Source organism: Siphateles boraxobius, unplaced genomic scaffold (genome assembly GCF_051911475.1).
Source record: "Siphateles boraxobius isolate OS27281-9 unplaced genomic scaffold, OSU_SipBor_1 66, whole genome shotgun sequence".
In the NCBI taxonomy this organism is placed as follows: domain Eukaryota; kingdom Metazoa; phylum Chordata; class Actinopteri; order Cypriniformes; family Leuciscidae; genus Siphateles; species Siphateles boraxobius.
In genome coordinates, this window is record NW_027509193.1 from 11878616 (window position 1) to 11902297 (window position 23682).

General features: G+C 37.0%; 1 protein-coding gene across 1 annotated transcript in view; it reads left to right on the plus strand.

Moving 5' to 3' along the window:
* The first annotated feature begins 5327 nt into the window (after positions 1-5327).
* spop (speckle type BTB/POZ protein) overlaps positions 5328-23682 on the plus strand; it is a 96520-nt gene continuing 78165 nt past the window's right edge. The window contains exon 1 of the mRNA XM_077212220.1: positions 5328-5419. The gene's annotated coding sequence lies outside the window, so the exon portion shown is untranslated. The remainder of the gene's footprint in view (positions 5420-23682) is intronic.

The following is a 23682-nucleotide window of genomic DNA, read 5'->3' on the forward strand; positions in this document are numbered from 1 at the left end:
TGGAGACCCAATTTCTCACGACACAGTACTATTTCCATGTTTCTCGTATAACATGGCACACTCGCTCTCTCTTTTCATACAAACACAACTATAGCATTATCTTGTGTCTGTGGTACTGAAAATAGACTTCAGTGTTAAAATCATAAAACAGAAGTTGCAATCATTTTTTATTCCCTATTATGATGTATAGCCTTGTGAATGACTTCTCAAACAAGAAAAATTGTAGAGTGAGACAAGATTTTGTCCATCAGGAATTGATTGGATGGTTGTGGTTTATTGCTGTGATGTCATCAGAGAAGAGAAGAAATGTTGCTGCAAAAGGGAGGGGAAGATTACAATTACTATTTTGATTAAAGATAACAACATGAATAGGACACATGAATTGTAAAAAAAAAAAAAAAGATGTGCACGGATAAATCATATTAAAATAGACACTGCAATATTGCATAACGAATTACCCATTTTGATTTCATGGTGACTAATATTACTGTAATATTGTTGCATTGTTTTTCTTGATGCTAGGCCTATTTGTACATTGTCATATTGTTTTCATAGTGGAAACTTTACAGTCACATATACAGGTAAATTTACTAAATAATATCAACTCAAATCAATATTTCATATCTATTTATTTAATTCTTTAATATGTAGCCAAAATGTACAGTCATTTGGTCATTTTCACAAAAAAGGGTCATACAAGACATGCACTGCATAGTATGTCCGAATACAGTATTTGAAAAACAGTATGTGAAAAGTACCTGGGTGACCTACATTGAGATTCTGAGGTGCACATTCGATGGACACTTTATATTCCATGAGGCCACGGGAGAGGATTTATTAATGTGTGTGAAGCAACACAACTGATGACGTAAATTACATGACAGTGACAACATGGTGAATGTAGTGCTAGTGCGTTCTGAATTTCATTCATGCTATATAGAAAATACTTTCAAACCAAATGAAGTATTGATACAGTATGCGTTTTCGGATGCAGCGATGGACTAGAAGCCACAAAACTCAAATTGTAATTGTATATGGCAAAACTACTATGCGAGTGCGATGCAGCCTATAACTGTTACATATACTATATATAGACATTTATTGGTTTAATTTCATTTTCATGGACATAAGTTGCATCCGAAATCACATATTCTCTTAAATAGGTACTTATTTTAAATAACTAATTACTTCATGATTGCTAAAAAGTATGTTCTATATAATATGAATGTGTTTTGTATAAAGGGAATCCGCCATGTTGTCATTATCACGTGACCTACCAGCGTCAGTTGCGTCGCTTCACTGCTATTCCCAAATCCTCTCATGTGGCCTCTTGGGATAGTAAAGTGTCCATTAGATGCACATTTCAGAATCTCGCAGGAAAAAGTAGGTCATCCGGGGTATTTTTTGGCTACTCTTCAGATGAAGCCTTTGAGTTTGTTTATCATCAGTCACCTGTTTCCTTTGTTCAAGTTTCCCAATCTGATCAGTTTCCATGCATTTCATTTGATCATCACACCTGTTAGTCTTCTAGTTTATTATCAACGTATACTTAAGTTCCTTGGTTTCCTCTGTTTAGTGTCGGCTATTGCACTATGTTGGATTATCCACGTTTATTCTTTTATTAAATACCTCTGGATTGGAACTTTTGACTCATCTTTGTCTTTGGACTCTAAATAACAGCCTTGTTGTCATTCACATCAAAATAAATAGGTGATGGTGCTAATATACACAGTGGGACTGTGCATCAGAGATGAGCCATCTTTCTCATCTCTACCTCCCTCTCTTGCCATAATTTCTTCATCTCTCGCCCAGTGTTCATTCCTCCAGGTCCCCAGTGTGAGGTAGCCTTACATATCTCAATGTAATGTGCAGGTAACCCAATTCCTCTCTGAAGATGCTTAATTATTTTTGCATGGGGCAATGGAATGGTAAGTGATACAGAGACACGTGGGTTGGCAATGGTGGGTGTTTGTAAATCATACACTCAGTCACATATTCCCTGGTTAATATGTGTGAGGGTACTGCTGCTTTAATTACACTGCCTTTATTTTCTCTCCACCGTCCCCCGTTGAGCTGTGACTTCCTCATGCTTATTTATGTCTGATTACATTACAACGCTGAATTGTAGACACACTGATAACAATGCACACACACAGTAATGGATAACTTTGTTCCAAAAGGTCACTTTTAATGGTGTGGCTGGGACTGGTGACCAACAGAGAATAAGATAGAACCTTGGTGTTTGCAGTCAGCATTAAACTGAATTTGCTACCAACCATTCCATAATGTTATTATATTTCTGAGTGAAACAGAATATTCAATGAGAAAAAATGTAGGGCGGGACTTGATTTTATCCATTGGGAATTGATCAAACCCCATTTTTTCCCCTTTTTGTTATTGGATCATGAATAGTACATGTACAAGTGGTCTGTTTTTGCATAATGCCAGGACTGCACTTTGGGGCAAGTAACATTTTCTGCATTGACGTTCATTCAGAATTGGCTTTGTATTCCGATTTTATTTTATTTTTGTCAGCAAAACAAAAGGCTCTGAAAAAACTTTAAAGGGTTAGTTCACCCAAAGATTCTGTCATTAATTACTCACCCTCACGTTGTTCCAAACCCGTAAGACCTTCCTGAATGTCAAAACCCAAACCCGAAGACGTTCATCTTCGGAGCTCAAATGAAGGTATTTTTAATGAAATCTGAGAGCTCCATTGACAGCCTCTACACAATTACCACTTTTAAGCCCCTGAAAGTAAAGACATCATTAAAGTAATCCATGTGACCAGTGGTTTAACCAAATTTTTTGAAGCAACGCTAGTGCTTTGTTTGCGCAAAAAAAAATTGACGCTCATACGTCAATAACACTCATACGTCAATAACACGCATGCGTCGTGGGCTCTTGTGAATCCGCGTTGGAGATAAATATTTTGTAAATAAAGTGGTAAATTTATTATTTATTTGCGCAAACAAATCACTCACGTTGCTTAAAAAATTGAGGTTAAACCACTGGAGTCACATGAAAGGGCTTGAAAGTAGTAGTTGCGTAGACTGTTAATAGAGGGACAGAAAGCTCTCAGATTTCATTAAAAATATCTTCAATTTGTATTCCGAGAATTTTCATCTTTGGGTGAACTAACCCTTGAAATGGGTTTATATTTTTATTGTCCTTGCTGCCCTTAATGTCACAGCTCAAGAAAGTCACTATATTGATGATTTTGGGACTGTGCTCATTCTTGTGATGCCATAAAGCAATCAGAGTAGCATGACAGGAAGTAATTTAAATGTAAAAAAGTGAAGTAAAAATGTGATTAGTTATGTGACATTTATAAGTCAGGTGATTGGCAAAAAAATTGTCACCAGAATTGAGTGCCTATGAGCAAATATGGCAGACAGCCAAGGAACTGCCATTGAGATGAATGGGAATGCCAACGGATAGCTTTCTCTAAGTATTATAGACCTCCTTGGTGATGTCAGTCGAAAAGTACAGTCATTTGAAAAACAAAGCAAGTTATTGTATTTTGATGAAATGTTAAGAAGACAGATATTGTTTTCTTTGGAATAATATGCACCGATGATTTGCTCACAATAAGACCAGGGGGCAGGAATTTATATTAAGAAAGTAAATGGAGACCAGTTTGATTCACGTTGATTCAAAAAGAGGCTTGATGATGAAATATTATGAATATCAAAACATTATCACATTCGTCCTGATAGCATGAACATTTCAGCTGTGTACTTTATGTTTGATCTCTTCATTCACATGTGATTTTCACACTCTTCAAACCCTCTCAGCTAATGCCGGGAGAGTGTCAAGTACTGTCAACACTGTGTCATTTGTGGATGTGATACACTGGTCCTGCGCGGTTTAATTGGTGCCACATATTCAACAGAGAACTCTAAACAGGATTCAGATATCAAGAACTCTAGTTCAACACAATTAACATGGTAAATGGGATCATAAGGCTAGGCTGACTTGTTGCCATCAGGTAAGACAGACAAACAGTTGAGTTGTCGTTCAGAAAAATGTAATTACGAGTATCAGCATGGCTGTGATTACCTATACCTCAAGGCCAGGGCCGAAACCCAGCCATATTTAGCCCTGTATATCGTTTTTTTTTTTTTTTGCTCTTATGATATTTATTTTATACAATCATAGAATTTAATACAATTTCACACACAGAATGTCTAGAGTTTTTCACCATCAAAAATGGATAGTTTGAGTATCGCAAATTTTTGCAATATTTCTACAGGCAAGACATGTTTATTTATATAGCACATTTTATAAGGTTTTTATGAATAAAAAATTATAGTAAAAAGGAAAAAAGTTTATTTATTTTATGTTAGAAGCAGGCACATTTACACTTCTACAAAAAATAGTGACTTTTAGCTTGCCGTTTAGGTTTAACAAACAGTGATGTTCATGGTTTGTGAAGCTGTGCATATATTTTATTCAATTTCCCTTGCGTTTTTAAATATTATTCTGTTTTTTCTTCCTTCAAAACTCTTTTTTCTTATTTTTTTTGTACAGTAATTTTTTCATGAACATCTGCTGGTGCTGATTCATGTCTCCCTTCAGAGCCTAGATTGGAAGAAGAACACATGCATCAAAAACACAAACACCACAATAAACTAAACACGCGATTAGGGGAAAAACATAGCTTGTAGTCAAAAACACCAATGACCTTCAAATAATGACACAATAGGTGTGATAGAAAGAATGATAAACTGTGATGAAAGAGGAGAGAGAGAGAGAGAGAGAGAGAGAGAGAGAGAGAGAGAGAGAGAGAGAGAGAGAGAGAGAGAGAGAGAGAGAGAGATCGCTTGTTTATTCATTTGCGATAATTATCGCATGCAATTAAGCAGCAATAAATCTTTCCCCTCATAAACACTGCCAACTGTAACTGGAGAAAATATGTTTACTGAAAGAAATTCAGATGTTCATCCAAACATCAACAACAGATAAACAGATTATTATTATTAATAATATAAACAATAGGGAAAATAGTGTTTTTTTTAAAAAATAAATTAGATAAATAGTAAGAATACAATACAAATATGGTGATATTAGGCCTGTATAACAAATAAAAGCGAAATAAAATAGACTTATTTGAGTCAATGAAAATATATAAAATGATATTTCTAGACATAGCCTAGCTCTCATACATTTCACCGAAATCGACAGATGACACGGTAAATAACATGAGATCAGATTCTAATTATATGATCCTGTGGTTTAAAATAATAATCATACTCGCATGTAAACTGAAATGTACACACTGATTTTGCTGCCAAAGCCTAGTGCGCGCACCCGAGTACGTGCGCACTCTCGTTCTCCGTCATTCATTTAACCCGGACGTGAAGCCACTCCATAGAAAAATATCCGATACGGCAAAACAGCTTACCTTCATAAAAAGGTAAGTTTATAAAACCAAACGCACCACAACACACCAGGGGATGTCATATATTTCTGTTTTACCTCTTGGTTAGCTTTGTAAGAGTGAAAACAGCGCGTTTAGAGGATATGTATCGGTAATATTTGAGCTTGTTTCAGGCTGCTGTTGCAGTGCTAACTAGCTTAGCCCCTTGTTGCGCTTGCCAGCCTTATTACTTTATGACTATTATATAATACAAAAACAGCTATTTATCCTGGTTTAGCAGCACATTTTTGTGTCTTGATAGTAAAATATTTTAACCTACGAGCGACTGAGAGTTTGTAAGTTAGTCAAATTAGTGATTCTTTTGACAACTGTCATGTTGATGAGCAGACTGGCTCTTCCACCTGCTTCAGGTCAGGTTGTTGTGTTTGTTTAATATATATATATATATATAGTATGATATATATATATATATATATAGTATGATATATATATATATATATATATATATATATATATATATATATATATATATATATATATATATATTGCACGGCCATTTGTGAGGTCATATGCACAGTATGGCTTTGAAAGATGTGTTTTGGGTTATGGTGGACTGTCAGATTCAATGCGGTACTTGAGTATTGTTGTTAATGCGTGCAAGTTGTTTTTGGGCAGAGACCTGGGTATCAGTGACACAAGCATTGCTAAATCCTGATCCCTCATTGACTGTTAATGGAAGGATCTTGCCGCGCATCCTGCCAGATAGTGGGAATTTGTTGTGCGCACGCGCAGTGCGGCGATGCAGGGGGCCTCTTCGCCAGAAACTGTGCGCTATCATGATCGCGCTCACGCAGATGTGTTGAATGGGTTGCTGGATTGCAGGAATTAGGCACAGCTGACATGTTGATCTGTCTGTGACGGCTGTGAAGCGGAACGGTGGCTGTGTCGCTCATGGATGATTTGTGGGGGTGTTTTCAGATCAGCTCTGGGCCCCAGTTGGTCAAATGGAAAAATGTTGAGTTTGTAGGAACACATTTCACTTTGACATTTCAGAGCTGGAGAATCCCCAGTGTTTACACACACCTGTTTTACATCTCATGTGATGTGACTAACCATATGTGTCCACTGGCATGGATGAAATCTGCTTAATACCACCCAAAACGCCTGCTCTGGCATAGCAAATGCAGCACAGGTGGTTGTTGAATCTAATTGTTTTTAGTGTATACAGAAATTGTGTTATTTTGATATTTAATAATAATTTAAATTTATTTTTAATTAATATATTTTATAATGTAATTTTTTTTTTCTGTGATGCAAAGCTGAATTTTCAGCATCAATACTCCAGTCTTCAGTGTCACATGATCCTTCAGAATATTATGAATATGACAGAATTCTAATATGATTTGATAATCAAAAGAAACATTTATTTTGAAAATGGTTGTGTAAATTTTTTTTCATGATTCTTTGATGAATAGAAGGTTAAAAAGAATAGCATTTTTCTGAAATGGAAAGCTTTTGCAACAATGTACTACCGTTCAAAAGTTTTGGGTCAATAACAATTTTTTTGGGAAAGAACTTAAAGAAATTAATACATTTTTTCAGCAAGGATGGTGACAGAAAAGACATTTATAATGTTACAAAAGATTCTATTAAAAAAAATGCTGTTCTTTTGAGCTTTCTATTCATCAAAGAATCTTGAAAAAATTTGCACAACTGTTTTCAACATTGATAATAATCAGAAATGTTGATTGAGCAGCAAATCATCATATTAGAATGATTTCTGAAAGATCATGTGACACTGGAGTAATGATGCTGAAAATTTGTATCACAGGAATACATCTTACATATATTAGGCTATAGAAAACAGTAAAGCTATTTTAAATTGTAATAATTATTTCTCCTTTAAAAAAAATTGAAGGTCTTACTGAACCCAACCCTTTGCATGTTATAAACATAGATTCATTTTGAATAGTAATATGTAAATGTGATTTAAGCACTGATCTACTGGAAATTCCAGCATTATTGGCAATATTTCATGGATGTCATGACATTTTCTTTCCATTTGCATAAAGTTCAGCACCCTGTTTGATTATTGCTCTGTTGTCAATCCCAAAATCCATTGTAAACCTGCCATTCATCTCTCGTAGAGAAGGAATGCCCTCTGACTTTGTATTAATGGCCTCATATACAAGATACGTTTAGCAACTACAACTGAGTTCCCACAGGACTTCAGCGCAGACTACAGCTAGCCGTCTAAAACACTATTTAGGTGAATTTGAACAATGGCTAAGTTGCTAAACGCATCTTGTTCACATGTAAGGGCCCTGTTCATGTTGGACAGACATTTGAATTGCATTTTGTGACTGTTCAGAGGCACAAAGACACTCTTTATGTATATGCCCCGTTAACTGCCGTTTTAGCTGAGTTGGAGCTCTGTGCATTAGCTGTAACAGCTCCGTGTTGCAATCACCAATCCGGTTCGTTTTTTTCTTCTATAGTCGGTACTCGCAAAGGTATAACCGATTAACTTAAAAATTGCCCCGGAGTTCTCCTTTAACCCAGCGATAAAATGATGATGAAAGTGAAATAGGGGAAACTCATCTGGAATTTTTTTAAACATGTCAAACTTCTCCCATCTGTTGTTGCTCACACTTTCTGCATTTCCATATTTATTCTGCCATTTTAGCATGCATCCTGAAATCAGTCTGACCCACTTCCCACTGTTTAAGAATTCTAAAGAGCTGTAGTCTGTCTCTTCTAGTCTATGATATTCATGTGAGTTCTGCATTACAGCAGCACAAAGGAGCTTCTGTTTGCATCTTTAAATCTATTTTAAATAATTCTGCAGATTTTGTCCCTAAAAAATTGGCTCACTTTGGAATCATTTTAGTATTTCCATGGCATTTAAACAGCATTTATGCTATTCGATTTTGTTTCTTGATAATCATCTCAAATCACTCTGAATCCTAACATGCAAATTTTGTTTACACTAATAACAGTCTTAAATCAGTGGCTGTTATGGATTATGATGTATCTGACGGGTCTCTCAGCAGGTGTGTCAGAAATGACAGATTCTTTGCCGTAACCATCTGCTGTGTAAAATGGGGCTGATGGTGGGTCTCTGAGTAAACTCTTGCATTAGGCTCTGATTAAAGTCCAGTGTAAATGTGATGCTTTCTTTCATTGCGGAGAGATTTACTACCACAACTCCGGCTTGGCAGTTTCCGCTATTCCAAAATAAAGTAATCCATCAATTAGTCAGCAGCTCCATCAAAGCCAAGATATTACGCACCAAATTGCCTCGAATGATGAACAGTTGTAATTTATGAACAAACCCGAGACCAGCGGCAGATTGCGAAAGAGAGAGAGATTGCTGTGCTGAAATATTCAGATTGTTATTATAATTTTTTTAAGCTGTTGTTTTTAAATAATCAGTAATGTTAACAGAAGTAAATGGCTTGCTTGTGTGTAATAAACATGGATCATTATTTGTTTAATAAGTCCCTAAAAAAAAGTGTTTAATATTTATCCAATGAACAAGCACACATTTACAATCTGAATCATATGCTATAAAGACTGCTGGTGCCTTTAAAAGAGGAACTAGTATAAAACAACAAACTGACAATGTTAACTTGGCAGAACAGTATGTGAACAGGCAGGTGGAGCTGCATTTAATGGTAAGGCATCAGGTTTTGACTTTCTGTATTTCTTGATAAATTGTGAATATTTCATTATAATATTGAAGTTGGTTGTAGGGCTAGGTATTGACGAATTTCACGATTCGATTTCGATTCACGAGCTAGTGGTTCAGCTCCAATGTATGTTCAGTTCAGTTCGATATTGATTAATTGAGATATGTATAAACAAATCTCTCAACTAATGCTGTAAATATGATATTTTTATTTTTGTAATTGAATATTTGCAATGAAAATAGCCTTAGATGCGACATGTCATTAAATAAAACAATCTATCTATCTAAAATATACAGGGAACCAGATTTGATACATTAATAATTAGGGCTGTAACGATATGCGATATGAAATCGAAATCGCGATACGCAGGTCCACGATCCTGTATCGCGATGTGAGAAGGCAGAATCGCGATCGACACACCCCTTCCAACTCCCAGATTTATCCTTCCTGTCCAGATCCAATGCTACCACATCTTTAAATTACTATTAGTATTATTTGAAGTTAACATTATAAAATATGGAGACCTACACCACAAAACTAGTTGAGGATAAATTAAAAATGTATAAATTTAATACATTTAATTTTATCTGTAAGCGTCCTCCAATTACGTGTGCTACCTTAACCTTTTTCATGTGACGCGTCACGCGAGCTAGTTGAAGAACGTGAGGAAACATGGCAACAAACCCAGACATCGCGGACCCTCCTAATACTTTTAAGTCAGCAGTATGGCAACATTTCGGCTACCCGGTGGAGAACAAGGATGGCAATCGTGTAGTCGACAAGACCCACACAATTTGCCGTAAGTGTTTCAAGAAGCTTCCCCAACCGGCCGGCAACACAACCAACATGCAGATGCATATCTTAAGGCACCATCCCGACATCAGTTTAGCTCGTGCACAGAAAACAACACAACAGCAGCAGCCTACACTGCCTAGTTTATTCCAAGCAAAGTTTCCAGCCAATTCAGATCGAGCACACAAAATTACTGATGCAATTGGAATTTTTATGTCACTGGATATGCGCCCCTTTTCGGTAGTTGAAAACGAGGGATTCAAGTATTTACTTAGTGTGCTCGAGCCCCGTTATGCATTACCAAGCCGGGCGCATTTCTCTCAAAATGTGCTATCAAAACTTCTGGAGAAAACAAAGGCTAAGGTGGAGGAAGGGTTGAGTACTGCTGAATCCATCGCAATCACCACCGATGGATGGACGTCCCGTGCCACAGACAGCTATATGACCATAACCGCACACTATATTACGGCCGATTGGCAAATAGCAAACCCCGTCCTCCAAACACGCGCTGTGTATGAGAGCCATACAAGCGAACATTTATCGGAAATACTTAAAGAGGCTGTGATAAATTGGAAAATCAGCAGAACAAATGTCCCCGTTCCCGTGACAACAGACAACGCCAGAAATATTGCCAATGCTGTCGAAGCTGCCGGATTTTCACCGCATATACGATGCTTTGCTCACACTGTTAATCTGGCTGCCCAGAGAGGGATGGGCGTTCACCACATGTCCCGACTCCTCGGCAGAGTGAGGAAAGTGGTCACGTTTTTCCACCGCAGCACAACAGCTGCAGCTGTGTTGAAGGAGAAACAGGTGATGCTGCAGCTGCCCTTACACAAGCTGGTCCAGGATGTGGCTACTAGGTGGAACTCAAGCCACGACATGCTCGAGCGCTACCTTGAGCAGCAGGCTGCTGTTTTCTCTGCATTAACAGACAAGAGTGTCAAGAAGAACATTAAAGACATCGTCACTCTGTCTGATGATGATGTGAAACTAGCTGAGGACGTGGTCCAGCTTCTTAAACCTTTAAAAACTGTGACTACCCTCATGAGCACTGAGCAGATGCCAACTATTTCAATGATCGTGCCATTGAAACACAGAATCCTGGCCTCCATGAAGCACAGTGTCTCTGACTCAACAGTAGTGAAAGACATCAAAGCTGCTATTGCACATGACTTTGAGGACAGATACCCTGATTCGGATAGGGCACTAATTCAGTTTCTTCATATGAGCACTGTACTTGACCCCCGTTTCAAATCTCTACCTTTCCTTGATGAGACCACCCATGACACAATCTTCAAGAGTCTGACTGAGAGAATTCTGGAAGATTGTTCACAGACTGTTCAGGTATTTGATTGTTTAAATATTAATATATTAAATAAAGTGCTGTGTAAAAATCAGTTAGGCCTATTTAATTAAAGTCAGTATTTATTTTAAAGTCAGTATTTAAATATAGTCAGATAAAAAATACTTAACTTTATTAAACTAACTTTATTCATGTAATTGTCCTGGATTTCATATCCTCCATTGTATCTAACATTATGTTGCAATTGTTCACAGACTGTTCAGGTATTTGATTGTTTTAATATTAATATATTAAATAAAGTGCTGTGTAAATCAGTTAGGCTTATTTAATTAAAGTCAGTATTTAATATAGTCAGATGATAAATACTTAACTTTAGTAAACTAACTTTATTTGTGTAATTGTCCTGAATTTCATATCCTCCATTGTATCTAAAATTATGTTGCAATTGTGTAATGGATTTTGTCTGTTAGGCCCAGACTTCAACGGAAGAGCAATCAGAGACAGCCTCAAGCTCCAGTAACTGTCCTCCTCCAGCTAAAAGAGCACCAATGATGGCTGAACTGTTTAGAGACTTCTTTCCAATGGAACAGGCATATTCATCATCCAAGCCTTTGTCTGCAGTGGTGGATGAGGAGGTGCAGCATTACAGAGCAGTGCAGAGCCTCTCATTGGAGTCAAATCCACTTATGTGGTGGAAGGACAACCAGAACCAGTTCCCCCATTTAGCCAAGTTGGCTAAAATGTACCTTGGAATCCCAGCCACATCTGTCCCCAGTGAGAGAGTGTTTTCCACTGCAGGGGACATTGTCACAGCACAGAGATCAAGCCTCTCACCAGACAATGTGGACATGATGGTGTTTCTGAAGAAGAATTTTCAACTCCCTTAAATCAAATCCACAACGAGTTTGGTTTTCTTAAGAGAAAGAATTTGTTTATTTGTTTAATGTTTACTTACTTGATTTGTGGTTTACAGCACAGACAGTAAGCCTCAGTTACCTCAGTGTGAAAAAACAGAAACCATTTAATTTTCTTTGTAAATGTAAGATTGATTGAAGAATAATTTTCAACATGCTTGAATCATCTCCTCTATGGGCTTTAGTTCTGTTTGTTTTTCAACAGTATTTTGTTACAAAGAAAACAGAAGTGTTATAGCTTTGGCTATATAATTTATTTTACTTAGGTATATTGTTAATAATTTGCATAGTTAATATTGTTATTTGTTGTTCAGTTTATACAGGTTTTTCAAATGTTATTTAATAAAAATATATTTTTTTCCTCAAAATATCTTTTGAACTGTTTTGTCCCCACCCCTCCAAAACGCCCCGCCCCGCCCCGCCCCGCCATCCCATATCGAGGTTTGTATCGTATCGTGGGTCAAAAATCGTGATACGAACCGAATCGTGGGTTTGGTGTATCGTTACAGCCCTATTAATAATAAAGATTAAAATGTACTGATAAGTATAGGCTGCTTCCATTTAAATTACACAAGGTTTTATATTAATAATGTAATAATAACAATTTCCAACATAATGTTGGAAAACAGTTTTATCAGAATAATTTTTATTATAAATAATATATATTTATTATATTATTTACTCACCCCATGTCATCCAAGATGTCCATGTCTTTCTTTCTTCAGTCGAAAGGAAATGAAGGTTTTTGATGCAAACATTCTAGGCTTTTTCTCCGTATAATGGACTTCAAAAGGACACAAACGTTTCAAGGACCAAATGACAGTTTCAGTGCAGCTTCAAAGGGCTTTAAACGATACCAGACGATGAATAAGGGTCTTATCTAGCGAAACGATCGGTCATTTCAAAAATAAATAAAACACTTTAAGTTTTATAAGCACAAATGCTCGCCATTGCTCTGTTCTGTGATGCGCGTTCGTGATCCTGTTCGAACTCGTTCATCAAAATGAACAAATCTTTTTTTCAAATCAAAAAAGATTTGTTCATTTGGATGAACGAGTTTGAACAGGAGAATCACGAACGACGGTACGCGCTCGCGCTGTGCAAGAGAGGGGTGATCAGCGCGTACACGAGCGTGATTGACACTGCTAAGACATTCCTCCTGACTCTGATTGGTTGTTTCTGATCGGGAGCGGTGTATTTCTGCAAATAGCAATAGGACCACAGGGAGGAGCCAGAGGAGCTTGATTTTTTCACAGATTATCTGTCTCATATTCTACTGTCAGGACATAATGACAGTTTTAACAAATATTTGTTTACAAAAGTTACCTACTGGAGCTTTAAGCAATTTCTCATAGGTTTTTTCATTTGTGTTTTAAGTAATGGCCGCTAGGAGATGCTCAAGACATGTTTTCTTTGATTGGTTTTCCTTGAAGAGTTATACGTTGTTGTAAGCCGAAAATAAGAGTGATGCACGTTCGTTTTGTTTTACTGCAAAATGACCGTGTCTTTATTCAAATAAACTCATTAATGATTTCTCTCTCATCCGACCGTGACCCACCCGCAATTAATTGGAATGTTATTTTTTTTAAACATGGGGAGAGTGTTAAGCACAAGAAATGTTGGGACAAGTATGTGGCAAAGAATTCAGGATAAACATTTTAGTTGTGCTCCTAAATTTTTACAATTTTCCCCAGTGCTACCAAGTTAATTTCGAGCCCTGCTAATTGTTTGAATGTGAATGTTAACAAATAGTTTTTTTTAGGTATTATAGACCTCATTGAGTAACATTGTTATCATTTAATAGTGGCAGGGGGTTATGAGCAGGCCTTGACATTAACGTTTTTGCTCACCACCAGCCACTGTGGCTATTGGTTTTCCAAAGTTACTAGCCACTTAGCATTTTCACTGGCCACAATTTTGGCATTGATACCATGGGGAAAAACTGCCAAATGCCAACTGCAGGCATATTATAAAATATAATTTGGCAGCAGGTATATTAGGGTGCTGTCACCTATAGTATACTGTTACACATGCGTTTTCTTTCTCAACTGTTTATGTTCACTTAAAACATAACTGTTTGAATACCAAGACTGGCATTTTGACATTTTGTGTTTATTTGACTGTGTAAGTGCAATAAGCAGCGAAAAATAACTCAATTTAGTATTGATAAAAGGCTTTATGTGCACGCACTATGGTTGTGAGCACAAAATCTGCGGGAATGAGTAAAGTTATGCACAATACGCACAATTCCAAGCCAAAATTCATTCATCCAGGGCAAATAAAATAATTGTGTGAGTGAGGGAAGGCGGGTTTGTTTGTCAACTCGCTTTCGGAGAGATGAGAGGCTACTGTGTAGTGTTGTGTATCTGTTCTGTGGAAAATTTGTACTGAAAGCGTTTCAGATATTTCAGTATTGATATATCTAAGTTGATATTTTGAACACTACATTTGCACTTAGTTTATTATTTAGCCTATTATCATAGTCTCTCTCTCTTGTATTTCAGCTGAAGTTTAATTAAGCTTGGTGTTATTCTGTGTTTGTTATTTTCGAGGTTGACTTATAAGATGGCACATTGTGAGATTTGGAAATTAATGAATGGTTTATGAAGAGAAGGACTGGTTTGAGGGTGTGTGTGTGCACATGTTAAAGATGGGAGTGAACAAGGTGTCTGGCTCCATATGATCAATAATTGATCGACTGTAAGTGAGAATAGGCTTTTTTTCACACAGACAGTTGCACTGAGGACACATAGTGGTGATTCAGTTCTTTTACATGAGAGGATGGAAATTGAGGTCGCAAATAAATGGCTCAAATATTTTTCTGCTCATCTATGCGTGTGACGCTGTTTCTGTGCACACATCAGCGTATGGTGTGTGTGTGCATGTGTGTCCAGTTATATTTAGCCTAGATTTAAGGAGTCACAAAAAGGTATGATCTGATTGTGTGTCTGTGTAGTTGGACTTATTGTGCCAGTATTTGAATTTTAATCTCAGTAATGAATATTTCCATCTTTCTTAGAGACACTCTAGAATAGTTTCTCCCTCTCTCCCACACTTTCCTTGTCTTCTTAATTCTTGTTGCCCTCATTAGTATTCATGTAGACCTAATACACTGAAAACATAAACGGATTGGACTGTAGTTTACATCTATCTTTTTTTTTTGTATCTCTGAAGTTCAATTACAACCTTAGTGAAGCTTACTTGCACTGAAAGTGTGATGTATTTTTTGTTGTTGCTTTTTTTCACCCCCTTTCTGTGACCCTTAGAATTAAAATTAAAAATAAGGTTTTAGCTTCTCTATCTTAAGGTAATTTATATGCAAATTACCTCTCTTATGCTTGTTTAAGCCCATTGTGCTTGTGTAGTTCAGACTTTCAAATAACCTACTAAACTTTTTAAGCAAATATTCTGCAATCAAACTAATAAATAGGCACAGCTGAAAAATATTGCACATATAAACTAAAAAGCCAAATAAATTCAAATATCAGACATCAGTATATAAGACTAAGCTCATCTATAAGATGTCATGTTGCACCACTGTATAAAAACCTTGATCTTGTCTTGATGGCTTTTTTTTATTTGGAAGGGAGGATTGACTGCCTCGTCAATGTTTTTTAAAAATTTTTTTGAAGAATTCAAGAAAGAACATATTGTAAATAAACCTAGAACCTAAACTTTTATTTTACAAGTATTATCTGTTCTGTATATGGTAGATAGGCCTATGCAGATTCACTCTTTGGCCCTGTTTACACCTGGTATTAAGATCCGTTTTGGTTGATGGGATCACAAGTAGACGAGGGAGACACATTCCTGTTTACACCTGGTGTTTTAATCCATTTCTTGTCCACTTTCAACCACTTCTGGTCTCGGGTTAGGTGTCTTGACCACATCACTACTATAAGCCTAATTTCGGTTTATTTAAGAACGCGCTCCAGCTCTTCTTGCAGTCGAAGATGGAGCAACTTTCTGCTCTTACGTTTATTCCGTGCACTGTCAAGTACTTCATCAGATTTGTGGTGAAGTGTTGGGTCCCACTGAAGTGATGGACCCCATTGGTATGCCAGTAGTATGCCTGATCTAAATCTGTTCTCGCGATAACTACATGGTTCTTTTAATAACAAAATTTGTACAAAATATTGTGCTGATTATTATGATAAAAATAATGACATAATTATAATTGCATTACGAATTGCTGCGAATACGTTAAAGGGGCATTCAGCAACTATTTCAACTTAATAAAACCGTTTAGAAATCATTTGGATGGTTTAATAACCTGTTCTGGTGAGAATGGTGACTTTCCCCGATCCCCCCAATGTTCCTAGGCGAAAAACCAACTTTGCAACATGAGGATTAACGTCACAAGTTAAGTTGGAAATAGGAAGTCTTGTGAGAAGCGAGAACGAGCGAGAAACAAAAACTGCTTTACGGCAATTCGACATAGACACACACACCGCCCTCAATGTGTATGATGTATTACCCACCTCGGTAGACATAGCTCCACACGATAAAGTTGGCCGGCCCCGATAATAACAACTGCACATGAGCAGCGGTAGAAAGCGGGAGGAGGGTGCCGCAAGTGAGTTTTCTTACGACATTGTTGTGAAATATACGCCTCACAGCTGTAGGGGGAGCTCGTTGACAAAACATGCGACAACAAAAGTGAAAATCAGCAAAGAAATAGCTAGTAGGGATGTAACGATTCACTCAACTCACGATGCGATACGATTCACAATACTGGTTTCACGATACGATTTTCTCACGATTTTTTTAACAAGTGATTAATTTAAGAAATTATAAATGAAAAAGTGTCTCTTTTATTATTTCTCAGACAAAATGCTGCACATTTCTTTTTCATTTTGAAATATATTTGTCAAATAAAAAAACTACATTGAAATTTAAAAAAAAATCCCTTCAAGGTTGTTTCAACTCAGTCTTTCTGTCTGTCTGGTACCTTCCCACACTAAGTAAAAGACTGTAAAATTAGTACCACATTTAGAGGGGTTTTAATTTTGTTATAATTTGTATCATTACACTAGCAAGAGTAAAAAAATAAACACATTTAGAAAAATATGCCATAACCATCAATAAATTATATATATAAAAGAATATATATCCATGTACACATTTAGAGAAAGAGATCGTAAAATAAATACAACACCTGGTTGCCACGGAAACACTGGTGCACCTTGTGATCTCCGTGGCTCTCGCACTTGTCGTTTTAATGCCTTTTACATGAAAACGGAGGTGACTTGTGCTTCTCACGGTGGTGATTATTATTAGTCTACGGAAAGTCAAAATGCCGCCACACCTCCGATTTGAATGAGTCAATATCTATGCTTGCCGTCGCCATGTGTTTGACGGCGCGTGCACACCAGTGAGGCACACACTGACGCGGCGCGAGCGGAGCAAACTGAGCGTTTTCAGTCCATTCCTATAGAAGTTGAGCTTGGCTCCCACAAGCTCAAGTTCCATGAATGAAGTGAAAACACTCGCTAGCTTCGCGCCAGTGTGTGCTTGCTGCTATTGTGCCTGTAAAGCGAGGTTCACAACTTGACAGTAGGCTACAGTAAACGCCCCTGCTTAAAACGTGTATCGCGATTCGTTTAACATTTCAACCGACTTAAATCGTCACACATTTTTATAGTTTTTCAACCGGTTGCAAGTGTATCGTTACATACCTAATAGCTAGTGTTATGCCGAATGCCCCTTTAAGGCAGTATAAGCAGCTAAAGCTCAGCTAGCATACATATCGGATAGCTGCATGATATGCCACTATGTAGGCTAAGCTAACTAAAAAACACTAAGAACGAGGAATCTTTAAATGCACAATCTATAGCTTCGGTTACTAGTATATGAAACATATGAGTTAAAAGACATTGACTCGTTATAACGTAGTTCAAACGTCTTCTATAATAAAGTGATTTTGTATGATTTGTGTCCAGGGACTAAAGCGATTACCCATAAAACGTGCTTTGAACCAATCGGAATGCTTGGGTCCTAAGCTGGGACCCAACACTTGAGTGGGACCCAACACTTCACCACACCGGTCTTGGCAGTAATTATCTTGTTGCAAAAATTGCATCGCGGGCTGTTGGCATTGAGCCTGGTGAAATGCAGCCACACTTTTGATCTTTTCCACATCTTAAATGGGGTTTGGACACTTACACACTACAGCCTCTCGTGAGCCACATCTCTGGGTTTTAACCCCTTAGGTATCGAAAATTGGTACCGAACAACAAGAGGTTTTTTGATACTCGGTGGTATCGAAGCCAAATGATTGTGCCTCAAAAGTATTGAACTTGATACAGAGCCCTAGTACACCATATAATATTTATGATTTTTGGAAAGCTGTTAATGAGAAATGTGGGGAGCACCACTTGCACACCATCTTTGTCGCTAGAACCTCCTGCAATTTTCCGCTTTCAGTGTGTTTCTCATTGAAATTGAACTACAGATTTGTGCTTTCCACCTCCCATGTGAAACTACTTTTTATGTTGAAGTGGTACAACCGCCACAATTTGAGTTTGTTAAACAACTCCGGGCCTGAACACGCAACTTATTAATTAAAATTAAAAGCAGATGTGTTTGATTAGCGGTGGAACTAAACTCTGCAGGACTATCGCCCTCTAGGACTGAAGTTTCCCATGTATGATGAATAGATGAACTTTCAAAAAGTGTGTCAGTTGATCTAATATATCTGATTTATTTCTACAGATGAAGGAATATTTTGTTTCTCATGTCCTTTTAAACATTTATTTAGTAGGCTATTTCAAAAGCTGGTACCTTCTGTTTTCTGTGTGTGTCTGTGTGAGATGAGATGATGGTATATATTAAAATTGGATATTTATTTTTTTATTAACAGTTTAGAACAGTGTCACATGGTATCGGTACAGGTTAGTGTAACTGAAGGGTGAAGGCAGGGTGCAGCTCAAATTGATAGTTCAGGCTTTTGGCCTTTTATTTTTGGCAAGCCATTTGTGAGGGACAGAAAAGGAGCGTGCCAGAGGGGAAGCAGGTGGGAGTATGAATTGGCTGTTGGACTGTTTGATAGTCAAGCAACTATTGATTGAGATTCTAGCTCACTAATGGTCTCACATACATGCACACACTCATTCATCAGAGAGTTGTACAAGACATTTTAAGCTGTGTCCAAAAAGGCAGTTGCCTCGCTGTCATTCACAACGTTTACATTGACAGCAGTTATCTAATTATTGACCTTATTCTGAATAAGATAATATTCTGATTAAGGTGTTTACATGAATTACTTTAAGAATATTCCTTTTATTTTCCCCGTTTTACATTATAGAACAAGGATCGATTAATGGCACATGCCATTACGTCATCACCATGCCACTCCGTCCGACGTTCCCTCCTTATCAACATACAGTTCGTCTTCGTTATGGTACCATATACAGTTCAAGTGCAGTTAATTGTTTGTCATGCTAAACGTGCAAGTAGACGAGGGCGCATACAAATTCTGGAGCCATGCTCTCCTTCGTTTGCTGTCAAACGGTTGACCACTGCCGAGTGTGTGTGTCCTGTCGCAAAATGCGGCGAACTCCCACATGACTTTAATAGTGTGATTAAGGTGTGTACATGTCTTTAATGCACTTCAATAATGTGATAAGGAATACTCATGTCTTAATTCGATCTGTTTACTTCGAGTATGACTTTACCTGGATTAAGGTAATCATAAAACTGTTTACATGATGGTTTCTTAATAAGTATTGCTTTAATGAGCTTAATATCGGATTATTGTTGTCCATGTAAACGTACTGACTGGCTTGCTGGGCAGCATTTTTGAATGAAGGCACCAGACTGTTTTTCAAGGCACCATAGTGTCACGTGTAATGTTCTAAAACGCATTGAAGTGAGCTTTAGAAATATATCCAAGGGAATATGTAATGACTACAAAGCTTATTTGTCGATAGAAATTGAATCATGAATCAAAAAGAAAATTGCTCATAAATTAATTTACTACTTTGAACCTCTCCGTCAGACACCATTTTTATTTTATTTTTTCTTTTCTTCCCAGTGAACAGCTGACCCACACACAAGATATCATACGTCTATGCTGCATTAACAAATCATTCAGATGGAGGCATTTTAGTAGACAGTGTGGATTCAGACATGCCTTATATCATGCTCAATATATTCTGCAGGTTTCAAACACAGACTAATAGTAGTATATTTCAGTCTGCAGAGTAAGGAGAGGTAAGAAAAGAGAGCATTTCTTTCTTTCTTTCTTTCTTTCTTTCTTTCTCTCTTTCTCTCTTTCTTTCTCTCTTTCTTTCTTTCTTTCTTTCTTTCTTTCTTTCTTTCTTTCTTTCTTTCTTTCTTTCTTTCTCTCTTTCTCTCTTTCTCTCTTTCTTTCTTTCTTTCTTTCTTTCTTTCTTTCTCTCTTTCTTTCTTTCTTTCTTTCTTTCTTTCTTTCTCTCTTTCTTTCTTTCTTTCTTTCTTTCTTTCTTTCTTTCTTTCTTTCTTTCTTTCTTTCTTTCTTTCTTTCTTTCTTTCTTTCTTTCTTTCTTTCTTTCTTTCTTTCTTTCTTTCTTTCTTTCTTTCTTTCTTTCTTTCTTTCTTTCTTTCTTTCTTTCTTTCTTTCTTTCTTTCTTTCTTTCTTTCTTTCTTTCTCTTTTACTACTTCTATTACTATTCATTCGTCAGTATTTACCGCCTCTCCCTTCTCTCTCTCTCTCTTTCTCCTCCACACTGTCACTTGATGACAACTACATAAGCATTTTTAGGCATTGAATAAATTATATTTATATATAAGTGCCGGTAATGATGGTATTGAAACTGATACCGTTGCTATTTTAAGACCCCGCGGTATACGATATTACCGTAATACCGCCCAACCCTACATGCCACTAAATAAAACAATCTGAATCAGTAATAAAAGTGTTGCTACATCTTTAAAATACATGCAAATTACGTGAAGCGCAACCGTTACGGTGCTATGCAGTGGTCAAAAAGGATTTAAACAGTGAATTTTGAATTGATTCCTATTGTAAACTCATAAATGTGGATTCGGCAATTAAATTACCTCACGACCATGGTGTCATTTTGTCAAAAAACAGTAGGTAATTCGGCCGGGGATTTTTACTCAGTCGGTGGGAGAAAAACACTGACATTCTGGATTCGGACAACAATAAAATCGCTGACTAGCCCCTGTAAATGTTTAAAATACAATAACTGTCAGGGAACTACACTGCGACCAAAATGGTCGCATATGCGACCTTTTGAAATGCCATTGCGACCCTAATTTTTAATGGGTCGCAAATGTATCACCGTTTGATTATTTTTGTACCTACCTAATGTTTTAGGCAATATGCTATGATTTACTATGAGCATTTATTAAAACAGAAATGTGTATTTTAAGAATACGTTTTATAACGCGCTCTGAGCATTCAACACATCAAGTTGGCTTCGCGCTTGTTTAACTGAGAGAACGAGCAGAGAGAGTGAAAGCCCCAGTCGCGCGCGCGCTCTCTCTCCCTCCCTCGCTCATAATAATGAATTGAGTTGACTGAATATCTTTGAGAATACACGATGGTAAAAGGTCGGAAGACCGAAGTTTTTTTTTTTCTGAACTACCACTGGTTGTGAATTGTGCTAAAATAACGTTGCCTCATCTTCTCTGAAAAGCTTCCCACACATTCAGATGGCATAAACCACTCTTTCAATAAACAAAACAAAAAATCTATCTGGTGATGAAATGTTTTCTGTGTTGAGACAAATCTTGTGCGATGTCCTAAACTGCCTGGATAATCACACAACGTGTGCCGTGGTCCGTTAATGACACGTCCGATTCACTTTAATGAATGGTTAAAATAACAACTGATCTGTCCAACACTGAACTCAAGAGTCATTCTAGAATGATTCATTCTTTCCAAGTAGAGCTATTCAAGTCATCTGGTGAAATTGTTTTTATATCGCAATATATATCGCAGAAAAATCAAATATCGCAATGTCATTTTTTTACCAATATCGTGCAGCCCTACTGTAAATTCTGTTACCTTCAATTGCAGGACTGTCCAAATTTGTAACTGCGTCAAAACAATTCAAACACGAATCATTGAAGCTTCACAATGACATATTATATTTATTTTACTTTTCCTTAAGAGTTCAGAAGTCTGCCCATCTGTGCCAACCATAGCATGGTGAAATCCAAAAGAAATTAATTTAGCACTTTATTGTGTAGGCTACTGTATTTTCTATTGCAGTAAATCTATCCCAACCATTTTTAAAGAAAACAAGAAGGCATGTGTTTTAAAAGATGGAGAGTAAAATAAAAAGCACATCTGTATGCAATACAGTTTCACTATTGGTCATTATTATCCAGAGCGGCTTACTATATAAATAATTTGTGCGACCAAATCATGTTTTGCGCTAGTAACTGAAAAAGTTAGTAGCGCAAGTGCCACCAGTGGAAAATGTTAGTGTAGTTCCCTGACTGTCTGAATGGGGCTTAATAAACAACAATAAAAACCTTTTTTTCACCACAGGGAGTTTGGCTTTCTTCCCTATTTATGTTAGACTTTGTTCCCTATTTATGTTTGTCTTTGTATAAAAAAAAAAAATTAACAAAAGTTTCCGAAATTGGGAATGGGCACGGACTATTGTGCATCAAATATTATTGTTTAAGCTGTTCTTTTCTGTGTGTTTTAGCGTATTCTTTTCGTGCGTATTTTATCAGTGTCAGTGTCAGCCCTACATTTTAGGTCAACATAACCCTAACAGCATAGTTGGCATAAAGGTCTTAAAATTTTGAATTCCGTTAATTGCTGCTTGCAGATATATATATTTTTTCCTGTTTACTCTTGTGCTCTTTTTTTTCTGTTGCATGGCTGGCATTAAATGAAATGAAAAATCTGTTAGGTTGATACTGTTTTACACAAAGTTGCATTCAGTAGAAGGCGAGACACTGTTATTGTGCAAGTTGTGCAACTCATTTTCTATTTTTTTTACCAACTGTCTACTCCTTTCTCTCTCTTTCTGCATGTCACCTTCTCTCACTCTTTCTCTCTGTGACTTTACTTGTCTAAATACCTGTCTTTCCTCCTCACTTTTTTCTTTCTCTCAGTCTCCTGCTGTTATGTGTCTAACTGCTCGTTAAGCCATCTGTAAAACCTTTGATCTCAAAGCTTTGCCACTCAGCAGCCAAACAGAGGAAGTGTGTGTGTGTGTGTCTGTCTGACTTAGGTTTGTTTCACTTGTGCGAGAGATGAACAAAATCTGAACATGTGTGTATTTAGTGCAGAATCTCAGAGTTATGGAAGGCAAGTGCAGTGAAATCCATATTTTGAAGCACTTAATAGTTTTTGTGCTTCATTATAATAATTTGTGGACCTTGCAGTCTAAATTGTTTGTATTAAATTAAGGCGTTTATTCCAAGCTCATAAAAAAAATAGGGATGTCCTGAGCCGATCTCAAGGATTGGTATTAGGGCCCATTAAGCATTTATGATCGATATCGGTTATCCTAAGCCTGATCCTTTATTTCACTCTGCTGTCATGCAGTAGGTGGCAGTATGCACCTTCAAGTGGGTTTGCCAACTGCCATTAAAAGGAAAAGAAGCTCAATTTTGTGACGTGT